The 8,853-nt window shown below is 31.5% G+C and overlaps 1 pseudogene; it reads right to left on the minus strand.

Moving 5' to 3' along the window:
* Positions 1–1,231: 1,231 nt before the first annotated feature.
* Positions 1,232–2,047, minus strand: LOC149212776 (protein SMALL AUXIN UP-REGULATED RNA 51 pseudogene; annotated as a pseudogene).
* Between the last annotated feature and the right edge of the window lie 6,806 nt (positions 2,048–8,853).

Here is an 8,853-nt window from a genome sequence, read left to right on the forward strand (position 1 = left end):
AAATTCCTCTTTGGTTTTAGCCTTAGTTGATTCTTTTAATGTCTCCAATAAAGCTTCCAAAAAGTTCATTATCACAGTCAACTCTGGCATTGGTGGTGATGATGGGGATGATAATAACCATGGTGGCAGCATTAATGGTGGTGATGCTTATTAATTTGGAACATATACATAGATATTAGATACATAATGTTCCCTAATTTACAAATTTTATGCGTGTACATAGGGGAGAAAAATAAGGAGTTGTCTATAATGCGACTTTTTGGAGATTCCGGTAAGAAATTGAAGTTAAATCTTGATTTGTTGCAGTTAAAATGGTTTTTTAACTGCATATTTGGATTCAGCACCCTGAAAAACCCCTGGGAGGCCTTGATTGTGCAGAAACTAGCTATCAAACTCTGGATTCCAATAAATTGCTGCCGGATTTTGACCGGAAAAACCCACCAGAAAAGCTTCCAAAAAATCTCATTATCGACAACTGCAAAAAATAATTTACAAATTTGAAACAAGATTAAATTTGAAATAATTACATTAGTGTTGAACGTATATATATTTATATATTTTAACCCCTCATCTACTTTTATAACCACAACTATTATAATTTACGAAAGAAGAGTCCGTTATAAAAAATCCAATCGAGATTACCGGTCAAATTTATACCCCACCTCTCTGTTCCAAGCGGGGCGACAGAATTTGCCCCACACTCTATCGGGAATCGGGATGTAGCCTTCTGGCCCTATCGTAAAGGCCGGCACGCACTAAAACGATAGACCGTATGTCTGTCAAATGCACTCTTAAAAACAATTAACAGAATCTCATGAACATTTCCGATAAAAAGCACCCGTCTAAATTTCTGCTGTTACATTGCTATAGAACAATCGGTTCGAGGTTATGGCTTCTTCACCTGAAACCCATATCTTATGGTTCCAGAAAGCCGTATCCTCCATGAACATTTACCAGGTTAGAGCGGCTACACAATAAGGTGTTTTAATTTTAAAATAGTATTTTTTTAGTCTAAATGTTTAGAAAGTTTTATGGTTTATTTTTTAATTTAATTTGTTTAGAATTTAGTAAGATTAATTGAAATCAACATATTTGATAAGCGAATTTTTATACTCGAAATGTCCCCAAAAAAAATTAATGATGCTGAATTTATATATAATCAACAAAAATCAGTTTAAACAACATAAATAAATTTATATAATAAAAAAACCAATTTAAAGATTTACCCACAATCATTTTCACTTAAATCTAACCAAAAATCTACAAATTCCAAAAAATCTGCTCCTTGCTAAATCCAGCAGATCTGTTAAAAAAACCTCACCTCTCGAGCTTCTGTCAACAAATTACAGAAGTTGTATCACTGATAGAGGATTTGACTGCCTTATATAACGGAGACCAATGTGGTCATGGCTTTTTAATATTCCTCAGGCCATCCGTAGCCCTCCAAATAAGTTCATACTTTCAATGTTCAACCATGCCAGGTTGAGGTCGTCGAGTGTTGTGATAGGCTCGGCATCCTTCCCTGCCATAACTGAGATTAGATACTCAAATACAACTTCTTGGCAGGGAATGGTTAGACCCATCTGCTGATCGAATCCAAACTCCTCCTCGGCCTTGCGGAGGAGCGAACGGAACAGAGGGTGGTTGAGATATGAAGTGGGTATGATAAACCGCCTGCGCTCGCTTCCCACATAGACCGGAATGTGACCCTTGGGAATAATGTTCCGCTTCTCTAAATCTGCATGCCCCCAATCCAGCCTTGAATAGCGCCATCTCTTGAGCAAAAAAGCCTTTCGGGCATTGACAATCCCTTGGCATTTCCTGGCCATCTGCGTGAGGAGAGGATCTTGGATTATCTCGTTCCCCTTGCCCCTCCTTCCCATCGCTACTACACAGACTGAGAACCTTGAATCAATAGAACAACAGAAAGCGGGAGGATAGATCGGCTTGCGTATATGAGAAATACAGCTTCTTGATATAAATAGTATCAATCAGCCAAGCGAAAGCTGGACAATTGTTCTGGTTCACAATATTAACAAAAATGTAATACAAAGGAATGACCGGGTAAGAGAAATTAGAGGAATCTCCTCAGGGAAGTTCGATAGCACACCGGTGCCACATGTCCTTGGACATTCTGGAGTCATGATTCTATTTAGTGGTTGTTTTGTAATTAGCGAGTTAGTGAAATTAAACGGTTTATAAACATTCAATTATATGCATTAAATGGTTTATAAACATTTATGAAGTATTCCAGAATTAGGTTGTTTATAAACATTCAATTATATACATTAAATGGTTTATAAACATTTATGAAGTATTCGAGAATTATTTTGTAAATATATTTAATTCGAAGAGAGGAGACCAAGAAATTCCATCAGTCCCATTAACTGAGATGAATAGCACAGAGAAGCGGATTTAATAATTTTGTAAATATATTTAATTAAAATATTTATTAAGTATTAAAAAATTATTTTATTTTTTTTATTGTTATTAAGTATTAAAAAATTATGTTTTAAAGAGAAAAATATTATCCATTATAATTAAAAAAAGTTAATATGTTATAAAGTAGTTAGAAGTAAAAAAATATGTGAATCATATGTTTAAATCTTACACATTTATCTGTTCTCTTTTAAAAAACAAATTAAAATTTAAAATTATATTTTAAGTAGAAAAATAATGTATATAGAAAAAATTAAATTAATATTTTTATTTGGTCCTATATATACTTTATTTAGAATTCAAAAATACAATTTAAATGATGATAAATAACACATTGTATTTTGCACTTTAAAAAAGTTTGCACCTGAAAAAATTTGATCCCTTTACGCTCATGTTAGATCCATACTTTGTTAGATCCATACTTAAGATGGATCTGTGAGGGGATGTGTAAATTTGTCTATCCGTGCCCTTCAAAATAGAAATAAAATATAAAAATTATGTTTTAAATAGAAAGATAATGTCTGCTATAATAATAATAAAAAATGAACACAGTGTAAAGTAATTAGAAGTAAAAGAAATGTGTGAATCATATGTTTAAATCTTGTATTTCACCCCTTCAAAAAAAAAAAAAAAAACAACAACAACTATGTTCTAAATAGAAAAATAATGTATATAGAAAAAAATATTAAGTTTTTATGTTTAAAATTTTTATTTGGTCTTATATATCATCTATTTAGCATTCAAATATACCATTTAGATTATGAAAAATAATAGTGTATTTTGTACTCTAAAAAAATGTGCACATGAAGAAATTTGATCCCTCTAGGTTCATATTAGATCCTTACTTAAAATGGATCTGTACTAATATTAATAAAACTAATTTAGGCAAAGTTTATGCACACCATAGAAATAATTTAGACAAAGTTTATGGATTTAGACAAAGTTTATGAACGCCATAATTTATGGGATTTTGATTTACTAATATTAATGTTCAACCAAGTTTATATAATTTTTTATAAAAAATTAAAAAAATTATTAATAATGTTAAATTTCATGAAAGTTTAAAATTGGATGATACAGATTTAAAAGAAATACTATAAAGATATACAAAATTGTCAGTTCAAATTAAAAGTTATGTTTTAAATAAAAAAATTATGTATATAGAAAAAAAAGAATAGTTTTTGTGCTTAAAATTTTTATTTCTTTCTATATATATTATTTAGCATTCAAAAATATAATTTAAATTATGAAAAATAACATATGGTATATTTTGTACTTTAAAAAAATTTACACGTGAAAAAATTTGATCCCTTTAGCTCATATTAGATTTGTATTTAAAATAAATCTATACTATATTAATATTAATAAAAAAACAAATTTTATACACACCACAAAATTTATACACTCCATAATTTATGGGATTTCAATTTACTAATATTAATGTTCAACCAAGTTTATACAATTTTTTATAAAAAAATAATTGATAATGTTAAATCTCATTGAAAGTTTAAAATGAGATGATAAAGATTTAAACGAAAAACTATGACGATATACAAAATTGTCAGTTCAAGGTTTTGTTGCTCATGGTTCCACGAAAGGAACACCAACCTTCCATGAGCATCAACGTTGTATATTGAATCTTCATGTACCTTTAGTCTAACGTCGCATGTATGGCAAGTTTGTATATCATGAATGTCCATATTTTGCAAATTTAGTTATTCACATAATATGTTAAGCTCTGATTCTTACCCAATAAAAATAAATAAATAAATATATATATATATATATAACACCCGTGGAATTAGTATTTTAATTATTTATTAAGTATATGGGTTTTTTTAATTATTGTAAATTTCAAAATGTTCCACAACTTTGATAGATGTAAATAAATCAATAAATTTGAAATCAAGTTTTTTCTACCAAATTTCCAAAATATTTCAAAATTGCACTTAAATATTTAAATATTCAAAATCTTCAACAGGATTACGGTAAGTTGTATTATCGATGGAAATTTATTATTGAATACCTAAAATATCGTATCATTTGAAACCATTATCGTTCGAAAAGCAACTGACCCCGTTGTCGATCAGGCTGCATCATTTTACTTTCAGTGTGATCTGGCAACCAGTTGAATTTTGTCTCTCCACATTCATGCACTGCATTTAAATCAATACATCTTATCTTCGTGTGGCCACACACCAGTAACACGCTCTCCAAAAATATCTACCTCTCGGCACCAAAAACTTTGCTGATATTTTGAATGGCACATGGATCGACGGGAAGTTGAAACACGTATCCTGGTTTAGATAGATAGGCTGCTGTTTGGATAAGAGAATAGTTAATGGCATTTATTGAACAGCTACTTTTGAAAAACTCAAGCGACAACGTGTAACTTTTAGCTTCTCACAGACATGTATGTACTTCAACGTACTTTTCAGTGTACCGTCCACTCTTACACAGGTGACATAAGAATTTCACAAGTTTTTCGGGTTTTACGGAACAACGTTTTCCTTTGGCAGAGAAATAGTTGAAATTGTAACTTCAGCCAAGCCGGCTTTTTGGGGCAGACTTTTCCGTCGACAAATTCCGTTAGAGGTTGCAAAGATCGTGTCAATCTGTGCTTTATTTTGGAATAACAAGTTCAGAATTTTAATTATAGAGTTATCAAAATTTTAATGGTAGATATGTTTGGAGCATGTTTCAAGAATGTTTTCTGTTTGGTTAAGAGTTTGTTTTTTTCTTATATAGAAAATAGATTCATGGCTCAGAGACACCTTGCAGGAATGGAAGTCTGTCCTCTTATTGATCATAAGCAACAGGTGACCTGATTTTCTTTGAATAATTCTGAGATATGTCAGTCTGTATTAGCAAATTAACCTCTAGGTTATGATATGATTTCCAACAATTTAAAAAAAATTAACTCAACATAATATCTATAAATTAATGTTAACTGAATTTTAGGGATTTAAATTTTTTAATAGAAATGAGAGTATAATATTTAAATTGAATTCAATGACGATTATATCTTTTTCCTTATTCCATGTTTATAATTGAATTGTTTGTTATTGTTTTACAATATTTTTATTAAGAAAAGGTTTTGGTAGAAATCACATAAGAGAAATTTGTTGCCGACGCCTTTTGAACCAACAAGTGTGGTTCATCTGGTCCTCATGATGAACCACACTTTTTGGTTTGAAAGGCGTCGGCCAAAATTTCTCTTATGTGATTTCTAAGGAAAGACTTTTCTTAATTCATTATGGATCAGAGAAGCCTGAATATAGAAAATATTTTTATTGTTACATGATTTCTTAAATATATGTATATATGTTTCAATATATATTTTTTATTTTAGAAAGAGTTTTTTAGAGTTTTAATTTAATTATCAATATTAAATAGATGGTAAGAATTTAACTTCTATTAAATATTCATTAAATATTTAATTAAAAAAATATAATGCCATAAGTATCATTGAACTTTGATCCATTAGTGCTTTACTATGTTTTCCTTGTTATTTCTTTTTTAAATGTACATATGTTTAACACGCATGGGGCTTTGAATGAATTGATAATGAATGGATGTACTATTAAAGCATTCTTTGTGAAAAGGCCACTGATTCAAATTGCCGCATAACTTAGTTGACAAAGTAAAAACAATAATTTAAAATAAAGTGATTAGGACTTCTAGAATTTTAATTTAATTAACTAGGGATTTATTCTAAATTGAATATTATAAAATACTCTTAGTAGTGGTCACATACCGAAGATTGATATTTATCCTAAAAGTAGTTATTCCATTTTTTATTTTTCTATTTTAATTATCAATAACTCTTAGGTGGATAGTATATTTAACCTAGGTGGAATACTCTACAATATTCGTAATAGTAGTCACATAGCAAGGTTGATAATTATCTCAAAAGTATTTATGTTCTTTCTCCCTTTTCAATTAAATTAAAAATCTCCATGGTTAAAAATCTTGTTACATGTTTTTAAATGTATATATCTTTAACTCATACATGAATGTTTTATATAATAATAACAATAATATAAAACAAAGTGATATTTTAGTTAATTTTAATGATTTTATTTTCAATCTTGACAAAACTAGATGTATCATGAGGTAAGTATTTGATGTCTATTGATACCAACCATTTAATTTATATGGCTTCCCTAGTTTTAAGTTGTTGAGTCTAGACAATCCTAGTGTCCTATATATTTTCTAGAGTGTTCAATCCATTTTGTATTAAAAAAATGCAATTTAAACAACTAATGATCCCATGAATAATATGTCACCCAATTTCAATTTTTTTTTTTGTAAGTTAGTACAAAAATATTTATATAAGTATAAAAGGTTTTACATTGATAGCATAGGGTGGCCATATGATATAACCGGCCTAAAGATGGCCATAGAGAGAACAAGCCTAAGGATGGCCATGAAATAAAGTCCATAACACAGGGAAAATTAAAAAACAAAAAAATTGGAATAATGCATCTTGGGCTTGATCATTATTGCATCCTTTCGTTCCTTTCTTCTTTGTGACTTCGGTCCAGATTGTTCTGACAATCTAAGGAGGCATCCTTGTTAGAGTTTGAGGAGGTTGATTCATGGCTGTGCTTCACGGCACCTGTCAAAACATTGTTACTGAGTTCTTCTCTTTTGGATGATAAAACTTGGATCTCCTAACCTCCTTCACGAGGCTTTTGGAGATCTAAATTTTGGGCCTCGTCCAATGGTAGCATGCCATCATCATACTCATCATCTTCATGATTTAATGAAGAGGAGTCCTCCTCTTCTTGATGAGGTGGGTTGCATGGCTTCCATGCTTTAGATCTCGGCTTCTATTTAACTAGTTTTTTAGAACAAGAGTTTTGAAGATGACATTTTTTATGGCAAAGTCGACACCGAAAAACAATGTTCTCATAGTCTAGTTGTTGGGTCAAGTGAAAATCACTTGTTTTTATATTAATTTGATCAGGCAAGCCTTTGTTGATGTTAATTTCTACACAAATATTTCCATAGTTGAAGACTCCACACTGGTTCACGAGGGATCAGTAACCAAAAAATGACCCAAGTTGTTTCTGATACCCAAAAACACTAAAGAATGCCATAGATGGGTTGAAAAATTCAGGAGCCTAACCCAAATGGGAATATTTGTGATCACAGTTGTGGAGGGGTCAAAATTTGGCAGGTCAAGAAGATCCCATCTCTTCCCCAAAACTAGGGCCCCTTGGAAATAGCATTTTGATAATTTGCATCATTGTAAAAAATGACAATGAAGAAACCCTTAGTATATAAGAGGACCTTGCAAGCTTTGGTCCAATTCGAATGGATCCATTGGTAAAGGTCTATTGTACATGGCCATATCCCATTGAAATGATAGATGAGGCCATTACCTGCCAACAACTCATAGAATCCATAGAGATGTCGATGAGTGATTTCTACTTAAGGAACATCCTCAACTTTATCTAATATATAAGGACTCAGAGAATCCTGGGTCTGAGCCACCTTGCCTAAGGGCATGAGACATTCCTGAGGTGCTTCTACACTTTGGGGAACCTAGTTTCAAACCGCAACTTTGTAAGAGGAGGCTTAGGAAGAGGAAGGATTTCCCAAAGCTCCCCCATGTAGTCGAAGATCCAAGAATACTTTGACATGTCTGCATATATTACAAATAGAGAGATGAAAGATACCTTCCATTTGCTTACCTTTGAAAAGAAGGCGTTGTAATCTAGAAGGTATCCATGTTTTGAGTTCCAATTATAGCTTAAGTTATTTTACAAGAACCTTAGCTCTTCAACCCAAAAAAACATAAAATGCCCAAAAATCAATTTGATGAAGATTTTAAAAGGCCTAAAAGCAGTGGCAAGCTTAGCCTTCTCACTAGTGGCTTCCCCTGCATCAATTTGCTTCTGAAACCCCGGTATAACCTGAGGGCAAGGGGTTTCATATTCTAGGGTTTTAGGTGAGGGCTCTCGCTCAACAACCCAAGCTTCTTCATGATAGGGTTCTTGTTCAACAACCACCACTTCACCATTATAGAGATCTTGCTCAACAACCACAACTTCTCTATTATAAACACCTCTCCCATTCATGAGTAAACCCTTGTCGTTAGCTTCATTACCTACTGTTGTCGTGGTTCCAGCCTCTGTGTCGTCCACGGTCCCAGATTCAATGACACTAACAGTGATAATTTCAACATGAGACACATATTCACCTTGATTTTTGCCCTTGATGAGAGCTAAACCCTCAATTTCATCCTCTCAAATGGTAGTTTTCGCAGGGTTAATGAGTTGCAACATCACAGCGTTTACCAACTTTTCAAACAAAACAAATTATTGGTAAATCCATCACCAAATTTCAAGGGAAAGAAACTAAAAAATATATTTAAATATTTAAAAAAAAAACATTTTACCAATA

Source organism: Pinus tabuliformis, chromosome 1_1 (assembly GCF_031772625.1).
Source record: "Pinus tabuliformis cultivar Carrire ecotype Pingquan chromosome 1_1, CPIR1, whole genome shotgun sequence".
Lineage (NCBI taxonomy): Eukaryota > Viridiplantae > Streptophyta > Pinopsida > Pinales > Pinaceae > Pinus > Pinus tabuliformis.